The 24,724-nt window shown below is 41.7% G+C and overlaps 1 protein-coding gene and 1 long non-coding RNA gene across 2 annotated transcripts in view; one reads left to right on the forward strand and one right to left on the reverse strand.

The window, feature by feature from the left end:
* The window catches only part of dner (delta/notch-like EGF repeat containing), a 260,493-nt gene that overhangs the window by 132,714 nt on the left and 103,055 nt on the right, over positions 1–24,724 (reverse strand). The gene's annotated exons all lie outside the window — the stretch shown is intronic.
* LOC117508399 lies at positions 4,959–24,330 on the forward strand. The gene is made up of 3 exons (XR_004560079.1): positions 4,959–4,969; positions 22,323–22,327; positions 24,176–24,330. It is a non-coding gene; the product is annotated as an uncharacterized LOC117508399 (long non-coding RNA).

Genomic DNA, 24,724 nt, shown 5'->3' on the forward strand with positions numbered 1-24,724 from the left:
GAAGAAATAATGATAATAATCCAAATTCTCTGGAGGTGTTTTGGCTCTTGGGTTTTAGAGTGATGCGTGATGCGTTTAATGCCCTGAACACATTCGGTGTGAAAGGCTCTTTATGTGTTGGTGTGCTGAGTGTTTTACTTCTCTGTGTTTTACACAGTCTTTGAGTTTACTGCACTTTAACGCTGCAGTTAATCTATCACAGGCTGCAGTTTTCCACATTCACAGACATGCACATGTGCATTTGATTCCTAAACAAGATTTCCACTGCCATGCAGCGGAAAAAAGTATTTACCATGCAGCATCCAGAAAATATTTACAGCACTGCACTTTTTACACATTTTTTAATGTTACAGCCTTATTTCAAAATGATTAAAATTATTTTTTCCCCTCAAAAGTCTACACACAATGCCCATAATGACAATGTGAAAAAAGGTTTTATGAGATTTTTACAAATTTATTGAAATTAAATAAATTAAGGAATCATGTACATAAGTATTCACAGCCTTTGCCATGAAGCTCAAAATTGAGATCAGGTGCATCCTGTTTCCATTGATCATTCTTGAGATGTTTCTACAGCTTAATTGGAGTCCACCTGGAGTAAATTCATTTGACTGGACATGATTTGGAAAGACACACACCTGTCTAAGTGTAGCGGCTGCACTCTGCATTGTGTGTTGTTATGACTCTGCCCATTCACTCCCCTCGGGATGCAAACTCACGATCCTCAGCATGGGAGTCGGACTCTCTAACCAGAAGGCTAAAACCCAGGGCTCGGGCCTTGTGACCAGAGAATCCTTTTGAGCTGTTGGGAGTGAGGTTTACTAACTACATCTGCACAGCGACACCTGCTGGCCTCTGTTACCTAAGGTCCCAAGCATGAAGTCAAAGGAACTGTCTGTCGACCTCTGAGACAGGATTGTCTCGAGGTACAAATCTGGAGAAGATTACAGAAACATTTGTGCAGCTTTGAAGGTCCAAATAAGCACAGTGGCCCCCATCATCCATAAATGGAATAAGTTCGGATCCACCAAGGCTATTCCTAGAGCAGGCCGCCCGTCTAAACTGAGCAATCTGGGAGAAGGACCTTAGTCAGGGGGGTGACCAAGAACCCGATGGTCACTCTGTCAGAGCACCAGCATTCCTCTGTGGAGCCAGGAGAACCTTCCAGAAAGACAACCATCTCTGCAGCAATCCACCAATCGGGCCTCTATGGTAGAGTGGCCAGACAAAGCCACTCCTTAGTAAAAGGCGCATGGCAGCCCACCTGTCAAAAAGCACCTGAAGGACTCTCAGACTATGAGAAACAAAAATCTCTGGTCTGATGAGACAAAGATTGAACTCTTTGGTATGAATTCCAGGTGTTCAAGGAAACCAGGCACCAACCCTACAGTGAAGTATGGTGGTGGCAGCATCATGCTGTGGGAATGATTTTCTGCGGCAGGAACTGAGAGACTAGTCAGGATTGAGGGAAAGATTAATGCAGCAATGTACAGAGGCATTCTGGATGAAAACCTGTTCCAGAGCGCTCTTGACCTCAGACTGGGGCAATGGTTCATCTTTCAGCAAGACAGTGACCCTAAGCACATAGCCAAGATATCAAAGTACACTCAATATTTGGCTCAATGGATGAACTCAATTCAATTATGGGCAGGATTTCCATCTAATAAATATATGTAGCCCAAACTCAAATAAAATACATCCATGCAAGATAATGTAACTTAATTTAGTTGGAAATACATATATTTATTAGATGGAAATCCTGCTCATAATTGAATTGAGTTCATCCAGTGCATCAGTTTTTTTGAGTGGAGTGGCTTCAGGACAACTCAGGATGTCCTTGAGGGGTCAGCCAGATCCCAGACCTGAATCCGATTTAACATCTCTGGAGAGATCTGAAAATGGCTGTGCACTAACTCTCCCTGTCCAACATGATGGAGCTTGAGAGGTGCTGCAAAGAGGAATGGGCAAAACTGTCCAAAGATAGGTGCACCAAGCTTGTAGCATCATATTCAAGAAGACGTGAGGCTGTAATTGCTATCAAAGGTGCATCAACAAAGTATTGAGCAAAGGGTGTTGTGTGGGCCACTGAAGAGGAGGTACTGCTGGCCCATCACCACCAGATGGCACCCTGCTTGGAGTGCGGGCTTCAAGCACGAGAGGGCGTCGGAACTACTGGAGTGACAGCTGTCACACATCATCAACACCAGCTGTCACTCATCAACTTCATCCTCCATAAAATCCGGACTGCAACTCCACCTCCCCGCCGAGAAATCAGCTACCATTCAGGTAATTTTCTCTGCTGTGCTTATTCATTGTTGTAAACAGTGGTCTGTGTGCAGCCGTGTTCCTGCGGGGTCTATTGAAGGCTGGACTGGCGGACAGTGAGAGGACGACGGTCTTCGTCTCTCACTCCATCCAGGAAGGAGACCTACAGGAGCTGCACGGGTGATTCTGTATCTGGAGGTGGAGGTTTTCCCTCCTGGAGGACTAAGCACTGTAAGATTGCTGGGTGTGTATTCACACACCCACCACTAACTGTTTCTGTTTCTGCCAGCAGTACCGGGTCTGACTGCTGAAGACAGTGGCCACCTGGGGCGCAGGGCTTGGCGGCTCCGGTGTTCTTCAGATCCGTTGGTGGTGGAAGCTGTGTGGGATCCGGCTCTTCTCTCGCTAGACGTCTTCTATCTTCGAGCCTGCCCAGACGTCACCTTGTGTATAATTGACAATCCACAGTATTGTTATTGTCTGTATTTCGTTGTGCGATTCACAACATTAAATTGTTATTTTTGGCTTATCCATTGTCCGTTCATTAACGCCCCCTGTTGTGGGTCCGTGTCACGACACCTTCCCAACAAAGGGTGTGAATACTTACAGTACACGTGATTTCTTAGTTTTTTATTTTTAACAATTTTTCAAAAATGTAATAAAAAGCTTTTCTCATGTTGTCATTATGGGGTGTTGTGATTAGAATTTTGAGGTAAAACAATGAATTTACTCAATTTTGGAATAAAGCTGAAACATAACAAAATGTGGAAAAAAAGTGAAATGCAGTGAATACTTTATGGATGCACTGTAACTGATTACATTTGGAGGGTAACATTTCCATGAGAATGCTGAAGGTGAAAGAGATCACAGCTGACACCTTGCTGCTTTCTTCTTACAGAAACAAATCCTAACTTATGAATGTCTCTTCTCCTGCTGTCTGTGGTCTCGCTGTCTCTCCATGATGCATTTTTGGACAGATGCGACTCTGGTGCCACATGTAGTCTGGAAAATACAGTACTCATTTATAGAAATGTGGATCTCAGATTGAGCAACGGCAGCAGCCCTGCACTGATGCTACGTGACATCTTCCATCTTGGATCGCATGACATGATCACAACATCATGGGGAGCATGTCAGTGGCGCACTTCATTTTTCAAGAAAAAAAGGTAAATATTGCAATTCATCAAAACGTTATTGAATCCAAAATTTTGATACATTTTTCAATTAGGCCAATTCCTTGATTTTTAAAGATGGCTGTTATGGTGCATTTGTCCTTAAATTGAAATCTGTTATAGGAGAATGGGAAATATATACTTAAAGTACAGCAGGTGTCACAACCCTGTTCCTTTGAGAGCCCCTGCCCTGCAAGTTTTCCAGCTCTTGATTGGCTGAGCACACCTGATAGACTTAATTGCCTGGCAGTGGAACAGGGAAAGTTCGAAAACATGCAGGGCAGGGGCCCTCCAGGATCCGGGTTGGGCACAGGTGCTCTAAAGTGTTGCAGCCTCAGCATCCCCATCACCCTGCTCACCACTCTACTGTCCACGCTGTCAGGTTTGACCTCGCCTAGACATACAAGAAATGACACTTGAGACAAGAACTCAGACAGAGTTGAGATATCTTTTGTGAGCTTTGCAAAGGGGAGACACAGCAGAGCTGGCAGCTTGTAAGTGCAGTTCTCCAACTGTGTCATTCTCTGCGAGGCCCTTTTATTGTGTGTAAAAAAGAAAGATAAGTGTGGGGGCTACATGAGTCCACGGTTACAACATGTGCTATTAGTCATGTGCAGATACGTTTGCAATCAACTGAATCATTCCGATCTTAGGTACAGAGTGAGTGGTTTTGCTGAAGCTTGCTAAAAGTCAAACCGTAAACAGGCTGACCTGGCTCCTGCAGCTGTGCTATCTATCTGGGAATATCTGAGAGAAACAGTTTGCAGAATTTAAGATACAAAAGGAACAATTTCAAAGAGCAGATGTAATAAAAGATAATAAATGATAATCATGTTTGTACAGTACATTTTATCTAACACATGCTGCACCAGATGGAAACTGCTGAAGGACTACACTCAAAGCCACTTTGCTGGATACACCTGTTCACTTGCTTGTTAACATAAATAACTAATCAGCTAATCACATGCCAGCAACTCAATGCATTCAGACATCTAAACGTAGTGAAGGTGACTTCCTAAAGTTCAAACAGAACATTAGAATGGGGAAGAAGTGACTTTGAACGTGGCATGGTTGTTGGTCCCAGATGTGCTGGTCTGAGTATTTAAGAAGCTGCTGATCTACACTGCAGTTTACTTAAGTTTGATCAGGATGTTGGGTATTCTAATCCAATTACATTTTTTTTCCCAGGATCTGATTGGTTAATCATGTGGGATTTCAGACCGTATAATATCGGGGTAATAATGGCAAAATATTCGACCATTTCACATTTGGATGTATTACTCCGCACCCTGACCGGTGTTCTGACGAGATATCATTCCTGTCAAATGTCATTCCTGTCCTGCTCACACATGCACAGTATTGTCGGGACACGGAACTGTTGATTTATGCGACGAGACACACAATTCGACAGAACACCGGCTGCGCGTGCTGCTAGCTGTTAGTGCTGTTAGCTGAGAGCGAGAGAAAATTGCATACCAACGCCACCGCCAAAATAGGTGAATTTAAGCTACCATGCAAAAGTATTGATGTGGGTTCTGATACAGAATTACCATTTCACATTTGATGGATTTGATGGATTTTCACATTTGATGGATTACTCCACACCTTGACCGCTGTTGGAGCGACACTGCCTCGGCTCGATGGTAAGCCTCACCAACCGAATTACCTACAGAAAAATAAACCGTGCAAACGATGGAATAACCCCCTTGTGTCTGATGATTTTTGGACATTCATGCTCCCTAAGTGTAAATGTATTGAGTTAAGTAACAATGTGCTTCAATATGAGCCAGGCAGGGGTGGTGGCCAAGTGGTTAGTGTGCTTGGTTTCAGTGTGAAAGGTTCCAGGTTCAAACCCCACCCCCTGCCACATTTCTCCATGTAATGTGGAGTGTAGCTTTCCATGTGAAATTGACTAGGATTTACTTCATATTTTATTCAACTGTTGCATTGATTAACATGTACTTGTAGAACCCCAGTTCCAATGAAGTTGGGACGTTGTGTAAAATGTAAATAAAAACAGAATACAATGATTTTCAAATCCTCTTCAACCTATATTCAATTGAATACACCACAAAGACAAGATATTTAATGTTCAAACTGATAAACTTTGTTGTTTTTGTGCAAATATTTGCTCATTTTGAAATGGATGCCTGCAACACGTTTCAAAAAAGCTGGGACAGTGATATGTTTACCACTGTGTTACATCACCTTTCCTTCTAACAACACTCAATAAGCGTTTGGGAACTGAGGACACTAATTGATGAAGCTTTGTAGGTGGAATTCTTTCCCATTCTTGCTTGATGTACGACTTTAGTTGTTCAACAGTCCCGGGTCTCTGTTGTCATATTTTGTGCTTCATAATGTCCCACACATTTTCAATGGGCGACAGGTCTGGACTGCAGGCAGGCCAGTCTAGTACCCACACTTTTACTACGAAGCCACGCTATTGTAACACGTGCAGGCAAAAGGAGACCTAACGTGGGACTAGTAAGGTATACCTAATAAAGCAGCCCGTGAGTGTATAACATAACTGTAACCTGAGGACTATAACCTTTCTGTCATTATTTTGCATGTTTGAAAATGTTGTTGTTCTACTTTGTACTTTAATTGATTTAAGTTATTGATAGTATGACCAAAGCAGTTGGTTGCTTTCACCCACCTCGAATCTGGTCTGTTTGAGGTTTCATCCTCAAATTACACCAAATACAGATTTGCCTTACCACTGTTGCCTACGTGCTCGCTGAAAGGGGTTGGTAAGGTTAGATCTTATCCTTGTGAAATGCCTTGCAGCAACTTACATTGTGATTAGGCTTTATATAAATAAACTGAATTGAAAGTTAATTAAAGCTTCAGAGAACCGTTGACTGTTTGGCTTAAAGGAAACATTTAAGTCCAGCTTGTGAATATTGGATTTGTCTTCCCTCACCACAGTCTCCTTCCAACAATGCACATAATGTGGCCTAAAACAGCAGGACACTACAGAATGTATGAGGTGGCGGCTCATTTCTGCATTAAATACTCATGTTTTAAGGCCTGATTGTTCTGCTTCAGCTCAAAATAGCTCTGGCAAACAACACTGAATCGATTTCTTCCAAAAAGCTGATAATAAGCCACATTGGTTCTGTTATCTATATTCCCACATGGAGCAACAAACAGAACAAAGCAATCCTCTGAATAGAAATTAATTACTTCAAGATTCTGTCGTCGATTTACTAATTTGGGACACATTGTCCTAAGGCTGGGAGGATCAATACAGCCGGGTGGGGAAACACATATTTAGATCCAATCATAAACTTAACAGAGTGGAGGGATTGGAGTGTATCCACTTCTCACATCACACACACACACACACGTCTGCTTGTTCTCTCACTGCTGACATACACACCTACACAATTCTTATATTTATTTTTGACTAAAATAATTATCGATGAAAAAGGTACTATTAAAGTATAAAGTGGAGGGTAAAGAGCAACAGCTGCTGGATAATAAATGAGCAGAACCCCACAAATGGATCAGGAAATTAAACACCTCAATCTCTGTTGTCGTGTGTTAAAAGGAGTTCTGTTGTGTTACCTACAAAAGTGCATAAATTGTTGAGTGTTTTGCACTGTGCGATTACCTAGTTAGGGGAGCTTTTTTATTTATTTTTTGTTTTAAATCCCTCATCAGTCCCCCATTAAATCTCCCGTCTGTGCCAACATCAGTCACACATTCTTGTGCCCATGATAACTGAACTGAAATGATCATTTGAAACAAGCATCCCAAATAAGTATTTCAGATTATTTCAATTTTGAACATGATCAAGTTTTACAAAGACGTAAGATCTACTGCATATTTACCAGAATAGATCAGCACACCACACACATCACACTATGGATCTACTCTGGGTCCTGGATAACCAGCATGCAGGGACACAACCAATCCATCCCCACCTCTTGAAAGTATCCATCTATCTGTCACAGCCACATGGAGCATGAGTAGCCCCTTGGCCTTCGTCCTTGACACTGAGACATGTGCTTCCTTTCTATACCGGTGTCACTGACCGAACCATGGTCCCCACTAAAAATCCGTCCACCATGCCTTCACTACGCATGCGTCATTAGCCGCGGTTCACAGTTTATCCCCTCGTTTCTGCTTAAAACTGCACTGCAGTCATCATCTATCTCACCAACAGATATCTGAAGCTTTTGTACAACAATCATTTCTGCATAAATTCAGCATTATTTCATCATAAAAGATGGAGGAAGTGATCAGAGCGCCGCAGCTACACGAGCTGCTAGCTGATGCATTCACCGCGCATCCGTCATTTCAGAGTCACAGAGTATCGTCTTGTTTTCTGCTTAAAACGGCCTTGTTTCTGCTTAACCCTTTAACGCCCATCGTCACATTATATGCTACAATCTCTGACTCAAATATGCAACTTACCAAATTGACCTGTATGCCTGTTGTTGCAAATTTGCAACATACCGTCATTATTATTATAACATTATAACATAAAGTCATTACCAGAATACCCAATATTACTATCTAGTTTTTGTGCAAAAGTGAAATGAATAATCTCAACATTATTTACCATCTACGTAAAGGCAAAAACACACACAAAACATTTTTTTATATACAGCTATATAAATGTGGGCGTTAAGGGGTTAAAACTGACTTGAGAATGTTTTAAGAGGTTTTACCTTGCTATCTGATGGTTAATAATCACATTCATCATTTGATCACTTTGGGTGAAGAGACTCTGTCTCAGACAAGCTGCTGAGCTCTGAAATGCCGCATGTGTAGTGGAAGCAGGGCGGGCTATTCAGTCTGCGACACGCACCGACACCAATGGGCCCATTGGTGTCGGTGCGTGTCTGTATGTATCACAGGAGTTGCTTCTTATTTCAGTTAGCTGAGGCCACTGTACCAAACAATCCATACCTGATTGTTGCTTGGTCAATATCATATCTCCACACTAAACAGGGTGCACAATGTGGAAGAACAGTTCGCTCAGCAATACAGCTGCTTAGAATTTCCTTCAATGTTTTGACTGAATTGGCCCATACTGTGATATGACTATATACTATCATTTTAGACCATTGTGAACATTGTTTTGAGCTATGAACCTCCCAAAAACAATGGGGAAAGTCCCTCACTAACAGTTTGATGATTTCACCTGAACTTGATATTTGACATTTTTTGCAGACAATTCATTATTTTGTATGATACAGAGAATATACTCGGTTGACAACTTTCAGTGTGAATCTTCTCTGCTGCACATATTCAAATTTATCAAACAATGAATGTGATAAATTAGTTAGAATATCTACTTTATTTTCACAAAGTTATTTCAAAATTCTTGCTACAAATAGATTATTAGATTTCCACTGGATCAGCAGTTTACATGCACTTAGATGAATGTCTCTTAAAAGAGCATGCAATATTCCAGAAGATTACACAAAATAATGGAAATAATGGTAACTGAATGATTAACTGACATCATTTATGGATTAATTGGGGCTGTGTTTCAGGGACAATCTGAAAAACGAATGCTTTTTCTTCTTGTTTTCCTTATTTGTTGTTGTTGTTTGTTTGTTTTTTGCAGTTATGAGTGTGTGTGTGTGTGTGTGTGTGTGTGTGTGTGTGTGTGTGTGTGTGTGTGTGTGTGTGTGTGTGTGTGTGTGTGTGTGTGTGTGTGTGTGTGTGTGTGTGTGTGTGTGTGTGTGTGTGTGTGTGTGTGAAGCTAAGGTTTCCAGAGAACAATGCTAGAATTTTAGATCCTACAGATGAGGTTCCTCATTAAGTGACATCTTGAAGAGATTCAAGATTCAGCTGGATAATTAAATAGCCAACAATATCAAGAAGCTTGAGATAATGCAGACTTTACACACAGTAATCAAAAGGAGAGGCACAAATGAACACCCAGGAATTAAATGTTTATTCCAAAGGTCCACTACCTCAGCATTACAGCTACAGCATTTATGAAAAAGTTGGAATGGCACCTATCCCACTGGAAACAAAAAGACCTTCATATAGAACTGACATAAAAGTAGACCAATGGCAATATGTAGCCCCAGGTTCAATTCCATGTCATGCTACCTCTTTGGGTCCTTGGACAAAATGCTTCATATGCATTATTTCAGACCAACAATCTGCAAATAGGTTTCTTTAATGGGGATGTAACCTCTGATGGACCAACCTGGTCTCACGGCAAGTCGTGATTCAGCAGCATGAAATATACATTAATCTACTGGTTCATGATATTGTGCCGAAAAGCGCCTCAATTTTGTCACAGCAACACAAATTCATTCTAATTCATTCTGTGATGGCTGCACGAAATTAAGAGGGAAGCGGGGGGTCAGGGGTGGTTATGGTTAGGGTGGGGGAAGAGTAAGAGTAGGTTATGGTTAAGGTTAGGGTCGAGGGTAGGAGTAGGGTTAGGAATAGTGAGTTAAAAAAAAAAACCATCACGAAAATTTGACTCATTTCATCACGGGAGCATGAAAAAAAACATGAGCCTGGGCTGGATGAGACTGGCTGGGCTACAACCTGGTGTTCCATCCAGGTTGTAGAAAGGATGGTGAAGTGGCCAACAGTCCGTGCCTGTTTTACACAACTCACTACCTATTGTTATTCACCTTCTGCAGGTGCATCAAACCTAACAGCAGCTGCCATCTAGTGACGTCCTCCGAGTCGGTCTATGCTTAAAAGTGATAGCACCACACTCTATATCCCATTTCTTCCAGATAAGGGGTTATTTAGTGACATAGTCCAGATAATGTTGGCAAGTCGACTGACTCTTCCTGCACAACTCACCACCATCTGCCTGTCAGATGAATCCTCAATGGAACTACATCAGATGGTGTGGGCAGTGGTGCATCACTGTGGTCAGTGCTGGAATCAGATGCTGCTGAAGATGGCATTGGTGGCATGTCTTCCTCAGAGGCAGGTGGTGTAGGTTCATCAACACAGAGAAGATGTTTTCTATTTCTTATGTACCTGGCTCCTTGTGATGTTATTATGTAGCTGTTGGGTTGTGGAGCTGAGCCCTCCACTATTGCTACCTTGTCAAACCACGTGTGGTCTGGACGTTGACTGTTTTACCTGGCCTTAATGCAGGAAGAGGCTGAACAGTCCAGTCATAGTACACTTTCCCCCCATTTTGTGTTTTATTATAGTGGACCTAACATTTGCTTGGACAACAACATTGCCTTAGTCGCTGGCAGGAATGTCCGGGTCATCCTGGACAGAAGGCACTGAGCAGGCGAGGGAAGTCCCACACAGGGAATGTTGCAAGCATGTGGGACTGATTGGGGGTAATGGGGACTACTACAGATGTGTTTAAAGTCCCATGTGTGTGCAACGTCTACAAAGTATCAGTGAATTGGGTTTCACTGTCAGTCACGAGGGTGTGAGGAACACTATGAGTTGTGAAGCTCAAACCACCCTGAGTAAGAGTCCACCAGTACGAAGTGCATCTTGTCTTGCCATTCAAATATGACAGCTGCAGTGAATGACCATGGCAGATCAGGGACATTGTGGAGGAGCGGAGGTTCTTTTTGATGATTCTGTGTTAGAGCATTGCAGGCAACACATCAAGATAACTTTTGACAGGTGGTGTTGAAAGCATGTCTGTCCATTATTACATTTTTCACTGGTAAGCACATTTCTCCAAACTTTATCAGTACACTCTAAAAAATGAACCGAAAAAGTGATGAAACAATTTGCATGGGTTTCTTTAAGTTACTTCAACTTAACTACAGAAGTCTTTTGGCATAAAGGAGGGGAGAGAGGTGATGGTCTAGTGGTTAAGCTCTTGGGCTTGAGACCAGACGATCCTTGGTTTAATTCCCAGCCTGACCAGAAAATTACTAAGGGCCCTTGGGCAAGGTCCTTAATTCCCTAGTTTCTCCCAGTATGTAGTGGGCGCCTTGTGTGGCAGCACCCTGACATCGGGGTGAATGTGAGGCATTACTGTAAAGCACTTTGAGCATCTGATGCAGATGGAAAGGGTCGGTGGTCGTCAGTATGTGCCAGGGGAGTTACTTCTTCCAGTTATTTGATGGCCAGTGGCTTGTATGGTCCTGACTCCAATTCTCCAATCTGATTCTGATGTTGCATATCATGTTCAGTTATGAATCTATTTGCATATGCCATGGTCATCTAAGGAAAACTCCCACTATTTTCCATTCAGACTACTTTGTTTAAAAGCAGGATGCACTTAACAGGAAGTAATATTTTCCCTCCACAACCCCACAGTTGAATTCCAGTCATGTGGAGATTTGTGTTCACTTTGAAATTAAAAAGAATAATAAAGAAATTTTCTCCAAAGACTCCTGAGGTTTTCTTCTTTGTGTGTGGGGGGGGCTAAATCCCAGTAACAACCTCCAAACAAGAAAGAGTCATAAACTTAAATATTGTAAAGCCCGGTGTGTTGTTGCATATGAATACCTGGTACTATATAATGAATGGTTGTGGCAAACCCATCAAATTTGACTTCATGATATCTTCATCACAAAGGGTGAAGACTGTAGTGGACTTTGTAACAGAACAACGGGTGAGGACTTTGCCTAAATTTGCCTAAGACCTGCGGAGTTTTGTTTTTTTTTTTAATAAAGAACATTCGCTCAGACAACAAAGAGAACAGTATCATGATGGATCGGATCTTGTTGGTAGTCTTGTTTCTCTCAGGTCAGTGAAATCTTTGACCATGTCCAAGTGTGTTTAACATTGTTTTGAGACAGAGAAACTGTGTGACACCTGTCAAATTTTTGATAGTCACTAAGGTGTTATCCTCACAGGGTGGTCCATCTGTCCCACACGTCTTCTCCGTCAGTACCACTACGTTCTTCAGAGGATGACCTGGACTGAAGCTCAGACTTACTGCAGACAGAACTATGCTGACATGGCCACCATTGAAGACAGTGAAGAAATGGAACAGGTTCACAAACTCATTTGTTCATCTGGTGGTTGCGATTCTGAGGTCTGGATTGGACTGTATAGTTTAATCACCTGGCAGTGGACAGATGGTTACACAGGCAGTGGGGCTGAATACAGACGGTGGGGCAACAAACAGCCAGATTTTTATTTAGGTAATCAGTACTGTATTAATAGCAAAGGTGTAACTTTGTGGGATGATGATAATTGCACAGAAGCTTTTCCATTCATCTGCAATAATGGTAGGTATAAGGCAAACTAAGAAAGTAAGACAATATAAAAATGTTTTTTCCTAACAAATAAAAATATCTTCAAATTATTTTTACTGTATAGGAACTCAGCTGGATCCTGAATTTGTTCTTGTAAGAGAAAGAAAGGATTGGTACAGTGCTCGGACCTATGCCAGAACAATTTCTTCAACTTGGCCACTGTGAGGAACGAAAATGAGAGTCTGAAGATTAAAGGTTTATTGCAAAACACCAAGCATGGTTTTGCATGGATCGGTCTGTTCAGATGCCCAAGCATGTTGTGGTCTGATGGGAGTACATCCTCGTTCACACACTGGGAGTTAGCTCAAAATCCACTTCGCTTGGAGGGCAAATTCTGTGGTGCTTCATCACACAAATGGACCCTCAAACCCTGTGATACAAGATTGCCATTTGTGTGTAATGACGATGCTTCTGCCCCTGGTGAGTTGGTTATTGTTGTTCACTGGGCAGATAACTTTAAAATAACAGGTTCCTCAGGTTCCACTACTTAGCTGCTGTTTTTCTGACCTGAAAATGCTGATAATAATCAAGTGGTTACTTCCTAAGTAATCCTCACATGAAGGCTTCAACACAAACACAGTCTAATGCAGTGATGCTAATGCTATGTAATGGTGTAGTGTAGTAGATGAATGTGAGGCATAATTGTAAAACACTTTGAGCTTCTGATGCAGATGGAAAATCGCTATATAAATGCAGTCCATTTACCATTTAATGCCACCCTACATGGGGTGACAACTTTAAAAGTGACCTACATAAGGTGACGCTGGATCGCTTTATCTCTGTGGATAGTCAGATCCTTATAAATACCTCCAAATACTTCTCAAACTTTTAAATTGACTCCTTACCACCAGTGTTGGACAAGTTACTTCTAAAATGTAATACATTATAGATTACTAGTTACTGTTATTTCACAGTAATTAGTTGCATTACAATATTACTCTCTGTGAATTGTAATGTGTAACACCAATACCTTTGAGTTACTTTCACCAAAATAACTTCAGAAGTAGGACTTGGCATTCTAAAATGCTAAAATGTAGTTTACTGCAGCTCAGTATACATCCAGTGGAGGGTGATGTGGTGTAGCATAATGACTGTAGGCCCTTAAGGCTGCTAACACCAACATAATTCATACAATTGGCGCAGTGAAAACTCAAGTCACAATACCAGTAACAATCAGAGCCAGAATTCAAAAAAAATCAAAGTCTAGTAAAATTATGATAGAAATGATGAGGAAATTTAAAGTCTTGGCCAGTTTATATTAAACACAACAGAGCTTGAGCTCACTATAATGCAGAGGTGGGACAAAGTCACCATCAAGTCACTCTCAAGTCATGAATCAGCAAGTCCCAAGTCAAGTCTCAAGTCATAATTACCACCAACTGTTTGCAAGCTGACAAAACAGGACAAGGCGTGAGGGCTGGAAAGTGAAATACATTCAACAATCTGGCGAGGGACTGTGAGACTGTGAGGGCTTAAATAATGTAATGTAATTAGTGGAACAGGACGCAGGTGTCAGTGAAGGTTCTGGAAGGGGGCGTGGCCAGGGAAGACAAAGGTAAGTACAAGAGACTGCAGTGAGACCAAAAACAAAGCAAAGTGGGGCAAAATAATAATTGACAGAAAAAAAAACAATGGTGAAGAAATGCTTCCACTCAGCCGTTATATAATATGCACATGACGGCAGGGGTAAACCCGAATATTGTACCAAATTTGGCATAACTCTACTGTGCAGTTCTTGAGATCTAGCTCCAGACAGATGGGAATACACGAGATGGTTCTAAAATTCCATGTAAGAATCTCTTGCCCACTGGGGACAAACAAACAGGAGAAAATTCAGAAAGTGATCAGTTCCATAATTAGAAACAATATGCTGAGTCATGTAATTTCTATGAAAACATGTATTTCAGTCCAGTGATTATTATACAAATTATGAATGTTTGTGAGTGCAATACCAAGAATATTTACAAGTTGAAAGATGGAACGTTCTATTTAATGAGACAAAAAACATTTATTTGTTGTATATGACACCTAACTAAAGCTACATTATCTAAAATTTGGCTACCAGGAAGCCAAGAGTAGGGGGCAGAGTAGGCTCTGTGTCTCACAAGCAGTTTACTCCAGCTGGCACATAGCTTGCTGACACACCACTGAAGCACAGCGAGAGCCATTAAGTGTGCATGGGAGACAGATGCATGGCAAATAGTACTAAAATGCACTGTAGTGACGTCACCTGTACAATAGGCCAAGTACTAAATATCAGATGTTATATAACAGCTGAGTGGATCCTTATCATTTGATTGGTGCTTTTTATGTCACATGACATGGATTATGCATCCCATTTGTGTTGCATTGTATTTAGAGTGTACTTTGGTTCCATTAGGGTGCAAATTTGGTTCCATACATTTGGTACCATTGCACTCTGCGTACGCACACGCAAGCGCACATACACATGCAAGCGTGCGCACACATGCACACACTCACACACAGACAAAGCAAACCCACTGCGCTGTAAGTCGTCTGGACACATGAAGAGCTGTTAGGAGGAAGTTACGTAGAATGAAAAGCTGGACTCATTTCTGACGTGATTTTTTTTTTTTTTTTTTCGTTGCACTGAGGAAGTACACAGTCTTTTTTTTTTGGAAGTACACAAAGTTGGTGCACAGCATCTCAAACGACATCATCAGAATTATTTTTGAACTCATATTTAAAGTTTGTGTTGAATTGTTGATGTCAGATGTGATTTTTCGCTGGAGTGAGGATTGTACACAAACTCTTTTTCTTTTTTTTTCTGGAAATACGAGGTCTGTCAATAAAGTAACGGTCCTTTTTATTTTTTTCAAAAACTATATGGATTTCATTCATATGTTTTTACGTCAGACATGCTTGAACCCTCGTGCGCATGCGTGAGTTTTTCCACGCCTGTCGGAGACGTCATTCCCCTGTGAGCACTCCTTGTGGGAGGAGTCGTCCAGCCCCTCGTCGGAATTCCTTTGTCTGAGAAGTTGCTGAGAGACTGGCGCTTTGTTTGATCAAAATTTTTTCTAAACCTGTGAGACACATCGAAGTGGACACGGTTTGAAAAATTAAGATGGTTTTCAGTGAAAATTTTAACGGCTGATGAGAGATTTTGAGGTGATTCTGTCGCTTTAAGGACTTTTCACGGTGCGAGACGTCGCTCAGCGCTCTCAGCCGCTGTTGTCAGCCTGTTCAAGCTGAAAACCTCCACATTTCAGGTTCTATTGATCCAGGACGTCGTGAGAGAACAGAGAAGTTTCAGAAGAAGTCGGTTTCAGCATTTTATCCGGATATTCCACTGTTAAAGGAGATTTTTTTAATGAAAGACGTGCGGACGGGTCCGCGCGTCGGGACGCAGCCGCCGCGACGCTCCGCCACAGGAAAAACACCTCTGTTGAAAGCCTTAAGGACAAGTTGGAACATGTCCTGCCTGTTAAACAATTTCTCATATACTCACTCCACTGAAAGCCATCAAAAGCCGCCTGGATTTTACAAATGGTTATCAACACGTGTTTTTCCTGTGCCGCCGCACCGCGTCGGCTGCGTCCCGACGCGCGGATCCGTCAGCACTAACACTCACAGATTCGAGGAAGGTGTATACCGTATTTACATCATTAAAATGCTGGCCGTTTAATTTTTTTCAAACCGTGCTCAGACTCGGTGCCTAAACGAGGCAGGGCGTAATTCAAGGCAGGTGATCATTAAGAAAATGCTGCTTGTTGTCTCCAATGGTGTTAAGTTTCACACATATCCCTGGGTATGATGAACCAAACTGGTTTGTTGTGTGGGCCGCCAGAAGAGGAGGTACTGCTGGCCCACCACCAGAGGGCGCCCTGCCTGAACTGCGGGCTTCAGGCACGAGAGGGCGCTGCCGCCTCACAGGAACAGCCGAGGTGACAGCTGTCACTCATCAACTGTGACAGCTGTCACCGATCATCTGCACTTCACCCCGGATAAAAGCAGGATGACACCTCCACCACGTCGCCGAGATAGCGTTCTTCTACGGAGGTAATACTCTCAGCCTGAATATTCCGATATTGATTCCAGTTGATACATTGTTGCAGCTGTCTCCCCGGTGGACCGGCGTGGGCTGCGACTGCTTCGCTCTGCTTTCCGCCAGATAAGTGAATAGACAGACGCTGCACGACAGTACCAGATCCGACACGCGGAGACGGTGGCCACCTGAGGGACTCGGGACCTGGCGGCTCCAGTATCCTTCGGGTTCGGTGGCGGAGGAAATCGTGTGGTTCTGGTTCTTCTCTAGACGGACGTCTCCTTTCGTCGAGCCTGCCCACACGACACCTTTATCCATTGACTTTGTATTTATTCTATAATCTGCTGTGTGTGGTTGTGGCATTCACAACAGTAAAGTGTTCAAATTTAACTCCTTCTATTGTCCGTTCATTTACGCCCCCTGTTGTGGGTCCGTGTCACTACACTTTCACAACATGGTTTAGATCACAGCCCTCTGCCTGGCTGAGAACTTGCACACCTGCTAAATGATGGAGACCACAAATGGCTGTGATTTGTCACTTTCCTGGTTTCACTCTTTCCTCTCCATTATATTTTAAAGGTTTTGCAGTCCGTCCGCCGATTACATTTTGATCATGAATCAAAATACTTTTAGCAGAAAAGTCTGCAAATATGACCAACTTCATAACACCGAGTTAGAAAAAGATGCTCAAATGACCTGCAATTTATGGAGAAAATTGTACACTTTACCTTTGGTTTGGAGGTTGATGATTATATAAATATGCTTGTTGAGGGACAAATTAATCCAGAAAAAGCCACCGTTCCTGTGGCAAATTACATAAAGATGTGAGAGAAAACTTTAAAAGATTAACGCGGATGTCAACGTTATTGCATGGCCACGGAATTACAGAGTTGCAGAAGCACAAATCAGGCTTTAGGATTTTAAAGTACCACTCTGCTAGCTGACTTAGAAAAAAGAGTCACTCTTACAAATATGATCTTTTTAATGCACAAAAATGCCTGGCTGGCGTTTATTTCTTCAGACAAAGCTTTGGTCCGGTCATTAAATGAGGCAGGTTCCCCGTAGATCGTTTGGCGCCTCCTGAATGTAACTAATTTGTTACATACATATAACAGATTTTGTCCGTTTTATACATATAATGTATTTCGATTATAACGGACTAAATTGGCAAAATAAAATTGATGCACTGCTTATTTACTGACATTGCTCTGTGTAATAAAATGTTAAGCATCTGATCCATACCTGTGTATTTCAATTTTGTTAAACAAACAAAAAAACAAAAAAAACCCTGGTGATTTCTAAAACATTGTACTGGGTGCCTTATCAGAAAAAAATTAACATTTGCGGGTGTGTCTATTTTTACTATGAAGTACATCATTTTCAGTAATTGATTTTTAAGTATTTCAAAAGTATTCAGATTATGTTGAAAGTAATCCAAAAGTATTCTGATTGTATTCCATTCTATGTTAGTAACTGATTAGATTTCAAATTAATCCTAAGAAGCCCTGCCCATAGACGCATTCTGATTCCGATTGCAGCGTAAAAATACACAGAGTGGTGTAATGACGCTTAATGATGGCTTGACTTCATTTGTTTGTATTTCTCACATGGAGGTGTGTGGGACAGAGTGCAGGCTGAAATTGTATACAATGTCCATCTGCTTATGAGATAGCTTTGTGTCATTTCCACTTTATCTTGACAAGCCCTCATTTTCTCAAAGAGGGCCATTAAAATATTCGCCATAGGGCACACTGAGATATGAAACATTCTAAAGGGTAACTTCCACTTTTATTATGCCTGACATGGTTCATTGAGTACTTTCTATTGATTGTTCATCGTTAATTTGGGGGAGGTTTGAACAACACTCGACCATGTGTAAATATTTTCAAGAGTTATAAATAGGAGAGTGAGTGTACTTTGAAATGGTTTTAAACAAAATCCTTCTTTGTTTTTGATGCATATGTAAAAGTTTTAGTGTGGATTACATGCAGCGAAACATTCTTCCAGTTTATCAAGTTTTCAAGTCTGACGAGTTTGAATCCAGACAGCAGCTGACTGAGCGCTTCATTTCACCACTTTATCAGCCACTTGGTGTTTATGGGTGACTCATCTGTGCAGAATGTGATAATGCCTTAATAGCCAGATCGCTCCACTAATCACGCACAGTAAATTAGATGAATGACCATAGCAGCTCCTGCACATCCAACAATAACATCCAACACCAAGGGGCTGAGACTGATTACCATAAATGCAAATTGAGCAAGAACCAAGGGCCTGTCAGTCATAATATGCTGAATGTTTTTGGATGAAAGTGCAAAGAATGCCAGCTAAGGCATCTTTTCCTGTTATTTCAGCCAATTGGTGTGACCAGCATCACACATGCATATTTCTGTATCAAAACTGTGACATGCTTATCTCAACACAGTATGACCAGGTCAGAAAAATGTCCATATGCCCACACTCACTGTGATCCCAGTTTCACTGTCTTATATGTGAACTTTAATGACCAGAAAGAAGTTTTATCATATCACCCCAATTTTAGCCTCACTTCACTGGCTCAATGTGTTCAAAAGGTGACAAAGAAGTCAGCAGGCTGCAATGGTTTGTTTTATGATGGAGTGTACACCATATGAAGTCAGCTTTTAACATGAGATAGAGGAATTTACGTCAAGATGGCACAGGGAGCTAAAATATGAGGGGTGACTGAGAAGTTCTGAACTGACACAGAAAAAGGTGGGTGTGGTTCTCAATCTACTGCATTCTGAGAAACCAACATTTTTCAAGAATGTGTGAAGCTTTTACTTAGTGGGTACAATGTTGAGAAATGGTAGTTCCTCAGAATGCAAAAGATGGAGAAGCACACCCACCTTTTTCTGGGTCAGGCTCAAAACTTCTCAATCTTCCCTTGTATATGTAGCGGGATGAAAGTCCCGGGTCCCAATTGAAAAGACGTTCCCGCTAGCTTGGCTAACGGGGAGTTCCCCTTCGGCTGACCTGGTAGAGGAACGGTCTTTTGGTGTGAGCCGCGTGGGTTTCGATCCCCCACCGTCGTCCCGGCCACGATGGTCCTGCTGCTTCAATCTGGCGTCACGAACAGGATGTGGGTCACAGAGTATGCTAACATGTACCTGTGACTTCGGGACGAAGTCAAAAATGGTGGGGAGATGTGTAGCAGGATGAAAGTCCCGGGTCCCAATTGAAAAGACGTTCCCGCTAGCTTGGCTAACGGGGAGTTCCCCTTTGGTTGACCTGGTAGAGGAATGGTCTTTTGGTGCGAGCCGCGTGGGTTCGATACCCCACCGTCGTCCCGGCCACGAAGGTCCTGCTGCTTCATATATATAAAACAGGATCAGGGGGTCATGGCAGTCCGGCATTGCAGATGTTTGGCCCCAATTTCTGCACCGCTTTCAAAATTCAGGAAATTGTGCCGATTGTTTAAAATAGTAGGCAAAATTCATATTATCTACTATTTTATATGCAAAAACATAAGCGTACACAAGGACTGCAATATAAACCCAAATATGTACAATTTCCATTACACAGGTATTTTTTTAAACACTAGTACTGCATTTTTCCCCACACATTTTGAAAAAGCTAAAATATCTGTGTTAGCATTTCAAACCTGTCTTCTGTTGAAGAGTGCAACGTGAGTTTCATGTTGTGGATGAGGATTGGACAGTCTTCTGCTCAGGGAATTACTTTTACGATTACTGCATACTGTACCCACTTGTCCCCTTTCAGCTTCTTTTACTTAAGATTACCCCTTAGCTGCAACAACTAAATCCAATTATTTAGGTTTTGGGGATCACATTTTATCTTGATGTCACAATTTTTTTAAAACTAGTGCAGTGCCCGTAGGAAGTTTCTAATCCTACAGAAAATTGGGAGCTTAAGTAGACTTTTCATGGATGGTCGTATGAGGCTGTGTTTGAAGGTGGGATGTACAAAGAGGTGTACTTACCCTTACATAGTTTAACAGACAAAGTGTTATGTTTGTTAAGACATGGTTGGCATTGAGATACAAAGAGACACACAATTACAGTTATTTTAAGAAAAACACTGACATTCATCCAACATGGTCAGACATATATACACATATAGAGAGAGGAAGGAATAAACACAGTTAGCGTACATGAAGCACAAACATATGGATGTGAATACAGTAGTTACTGATAATGTGAGTCAGGGACATTTAGGTTTGTTGTGAAATGTGTGGATTGGTATGTGAGCTGACGACTTACATTTGAGGTAGAAATAATGTACATTTTGATCCAATGCAAACATTCAAAAGCCACTTGGAACCAATTAAACATATTTGATCAACATGTGGAGTTGATAATAAGCACTTTTTTCTGTCATAGTCTATATTTTGATTGATATGTTACAATATATTATTATTTGAATATAGTATTTCATATTGTTTTCAAAAATCTGTTTCATTATCAATATCTAAAAATAAAACAATTGATATTAAACAGGTTATTGGAACAGACTTAGACAAATTAAACAGAACATTTAGAATATTTCAATCCTCTGTAGAATGATTGATTTTTATTTGTGTAAAATGTAAACATGTATCGAATAATACAGTATAAAAATGTATTAAATAAACATGATACATAAATATACTGGGTAACACAAAAAAGCATAAAGTGCTTGTTTCCATTGTGGCCCAGTACCCCCACCTCCTGAACACATTTTTTAAAAACTTGAATTCACAGCAAATATACAAATAATGAATGTTTATGAGTTCAATGGTATGAATATTTCATGAGGTGAAAGCTGGAACATACCGTTCATGAGCGCATGTGTGAGCATACGCCGGTGGTCGGGGCGTGCAATAGCAAATTTCATTCAAATTTCAAAATTACACACGAAAAAAGAACTATTGCACGGTCAATGAAACACAGCGGCAAATAGTATGAATAATCCATGTCACATGACATATAACCAGTGATGCTAGTAACGTGTTTCTTAGTAGCGCGTTACTCTAATCTGACCGCTTTATCAGTAAGGAGTAATCTAACATGTTAGTCTTTCCAAATCAGGAATCAGATTAAAGTTACTTCCCCAAGTCATTGTGCGTTACTATTATTTTTGTATTGTGGGTTGATCGCAGCATTAAACTTGGCCTGTGGGCAGGGGGTCGGGGTTCAACTGAACTGCCCACTTCACCCACTTTCAGCGAGCTGCAACTTTCATCTGCAGTTTTCTCCAGCAGCTTCAAGTTGGAAAAAAAGTTGTCATCTCTAAAAGTGCAGTGATGACAGCACACACCTGCAATGAGCTTTACAAAGACATTTTTATGCTTTGTACCACTTTATTTAAAACTCTGTGTTTCCTCTGTAAAAACAGCTGATCTGCGACACGTTAACAACTAACACTTTTCTTCCACCCAAATGCACCTATACTCTCTTTCTGAGAATGACATGATGTAAAAAACGCTGATAAAACTTTCTTACCTGTCAATCTGGTCATGTTTCTCGTCGTGTTGTCCATTCTTTGTGCTCAAACACCAAAGGGTACTTGATTGATTCATTTATTTCATTTTTGCACCAAAAATATAGATGATCAGATATCAAAAATCAGCAATGGGACACTCTTGTAAGTCTGTATTTCTCAAGTGCAGTTCTACTTAATTAGTTTTTTGCAGCAAACACTGAGGCAGATGTGAACCAGTGTGTAGAGAAGTTGTCACATTACCAGAAGCAGAGAGAAAGCATTTTATCTTATTTGAAGTTTTTGCAGTGATGCATTTATTGTCTGCAAGTGTTTTCAAGCACAAGTGAGTGAGGATGAGATTAAACAAAGGTTAGGGCCCCTTCACACATAGTGCGAATTTGGTCGAACTGCGGATGAAGTGGGCATGAAGCAGGAAATATATGCAATACTTGTAAAATCGTAGCTGCTTCCAACGCCTCGTACACCTGTTGCTACAAGTATCTGTGCACACCAGTGGCTGAAAGGCAGAGTGTGCACTGCGATAGCCCATCGAACCCTCTCGCGGCACGTGTCGGCCAGATTCCAACCGACACGCACGAACATCTAACACCGCTCGTTTGGCACATAGAAAATGTGTGGACATTCGTACTATATCACGAAAACAGTCAGCAGATGATCACTGTCGAGGTGGATGTGAAATGTGTCTAAGTGCCCCACGAGTATGGCTTTGCAAAAAGCCACACACATGTGGTGCATGTGTCTCGCAACCCCCAACACATCTGGCGTGCCAGGGGGTGTGGGGGGAAAACACTTGCATAAAATGCTTATATGTATGTACAGATCTGATCACATGGGGGTCGGACAGCGAGGTCTGATCGCACACAGCACGGGGAGGGGCCTGTCACCTGATCACAGCACACTGTCAGCTGGATGACAATCACAAACACAGAAACCACTGCCAGGACAGATATATAAATAATTACGACAATACCTACATACACAATTACATAGCAAATAATGAAAATGAATGACCACATAACACAGTAACACAGTGACATAACAGACTGACACATTTGTCTGGGCACTGAACAGACGGGGGGGCAAGTCTACTCAAAGCCGCAGCTGTAAAGATCTCTGCTCCTGGATGTCCCAGCTGGAGGACATGTTCCGTGTTTGGAAGGACATGAACTTACAACATTCCTCCGTGAGGAGCGTGTCTCTGCTTGCTGTCCTCACATGGAAATATATAAAACATCTTTCGTCTATGTGATGGGCTGCAGCAGCCGCACACAGTGCACCTCCTCCATGTCCTTGTTGATTTCAGGCATGTTTCCGCACCAATTACAGGCCAGCGATGGTAGCGCTGTGATAAAGTTTCCATCTGGTAATCAGAGCTTTTGGAAAGTGTAGGTTTGAATCCTGTGGGTGGCATGTATTTATCTTTTTTATAACAGCTGTTCACACTGTTCCCTCGTGCACAAACCGTCGCAGGAGCATCGTGCAGGCCTAGCCAAAGGTGAGATGTTGTCATGGTTCGCTCATACAAGCTGTTCCGCTGTGAGCCCCCCTGAGTTGTACTTATTCATACTATGTGTGAAGGGGCCCTTATCTATGTCTATTCTTCCGGCATGGCAGGAGGCAGCATCACTGACAGATCGAGGCCAAATGGAGATAAAACAGCATTGATGAGTAAGTGTATCCTTGCATACTTTGTTCCCCCCCAGCATTACAAAAATGAGCTGGCAGCCCATTCTGCTCTGTGAACACTTGATCCAGTCAGAAATTAGATGTTAAGAAAAGGAGGTTCTGATTAGTACTTGACTGAGAGACTGCTTAAAAAGACCAGGGGCTGTATGTCATTCGTGTATGTCGTATGTGGTTCTTTGGTATGCTGGTACAACTGGAGTTGGCATCTGGAATAGCATCCAGTATAAAACTTGACATCTCCTGATACAGATCTGTACTGGATCCATTGCAGTGACCCTGAACAAACTGGGGCAGCCTAAAGACGAAGAGCAATTATGGAAATGAGCAGAGAACAAGTGTGTTTGGAGCACGGGTCCATACATTCCATTGCTAATTTTTTTGGAAGAAGTCAGTCACCAGATGTCAGTAGCAACCCAAGTAATACACACATATAAAGAAGCCAAAACAACTAAGTACAGAAATTAAATTATGTGTAATAATGTGAAATGAGACAGGAAAATACCTACTGAACACATGAAGTAAGGGAGGTGCAAAAAGGCACGTAAAGCCGAGATATCAGCTGAAATTTGTCAGTAATTAGAAAACAATCCTGACCCTTGTCAGTGCAAATTAATATCAGCTGGTTTAGTCCCAACTGATGGCGTGTCTTATTACCAAGGTGTCACACAAAAAACATCTCATGATGGGTAAAAGCAAAGAACTCTGCAACCTTATTCTTGCTAAAAATACTGATGGCATTGGATACAGAAGGATTTCAAAACTTCTGAATGTTCCAGTGAGCACTGTGGGGCAATAATCCTAAAGTGGAAAGAACATTATTTTACCATAAGCCGGCCATGACCAGGTGCTCCTCGCATGATTTCTGACAGAGGAATGGAAAGAATTGTCAGAAGAGTTGTTCGAGAGCCAAGGACCACTTATGGAGAGCAACTGAACAATTT

The sequence above is a fragment of the Thalassophryne amazonica genome, chromosome 4 (assembly GCF_902500255.1).
Source record: "Thalassophryne amazonica chromosome 4, fThaAma1.1, whole genome shotgun sequence".
Classification (NCBI taxonomy): domain Eukaryota; kingdom Metazoa; phylum Chordata; class Actinopteri; order Batrachoidiformes; family Batrachoididae; genus Thalassophryne; species Thalassophryne amazonica.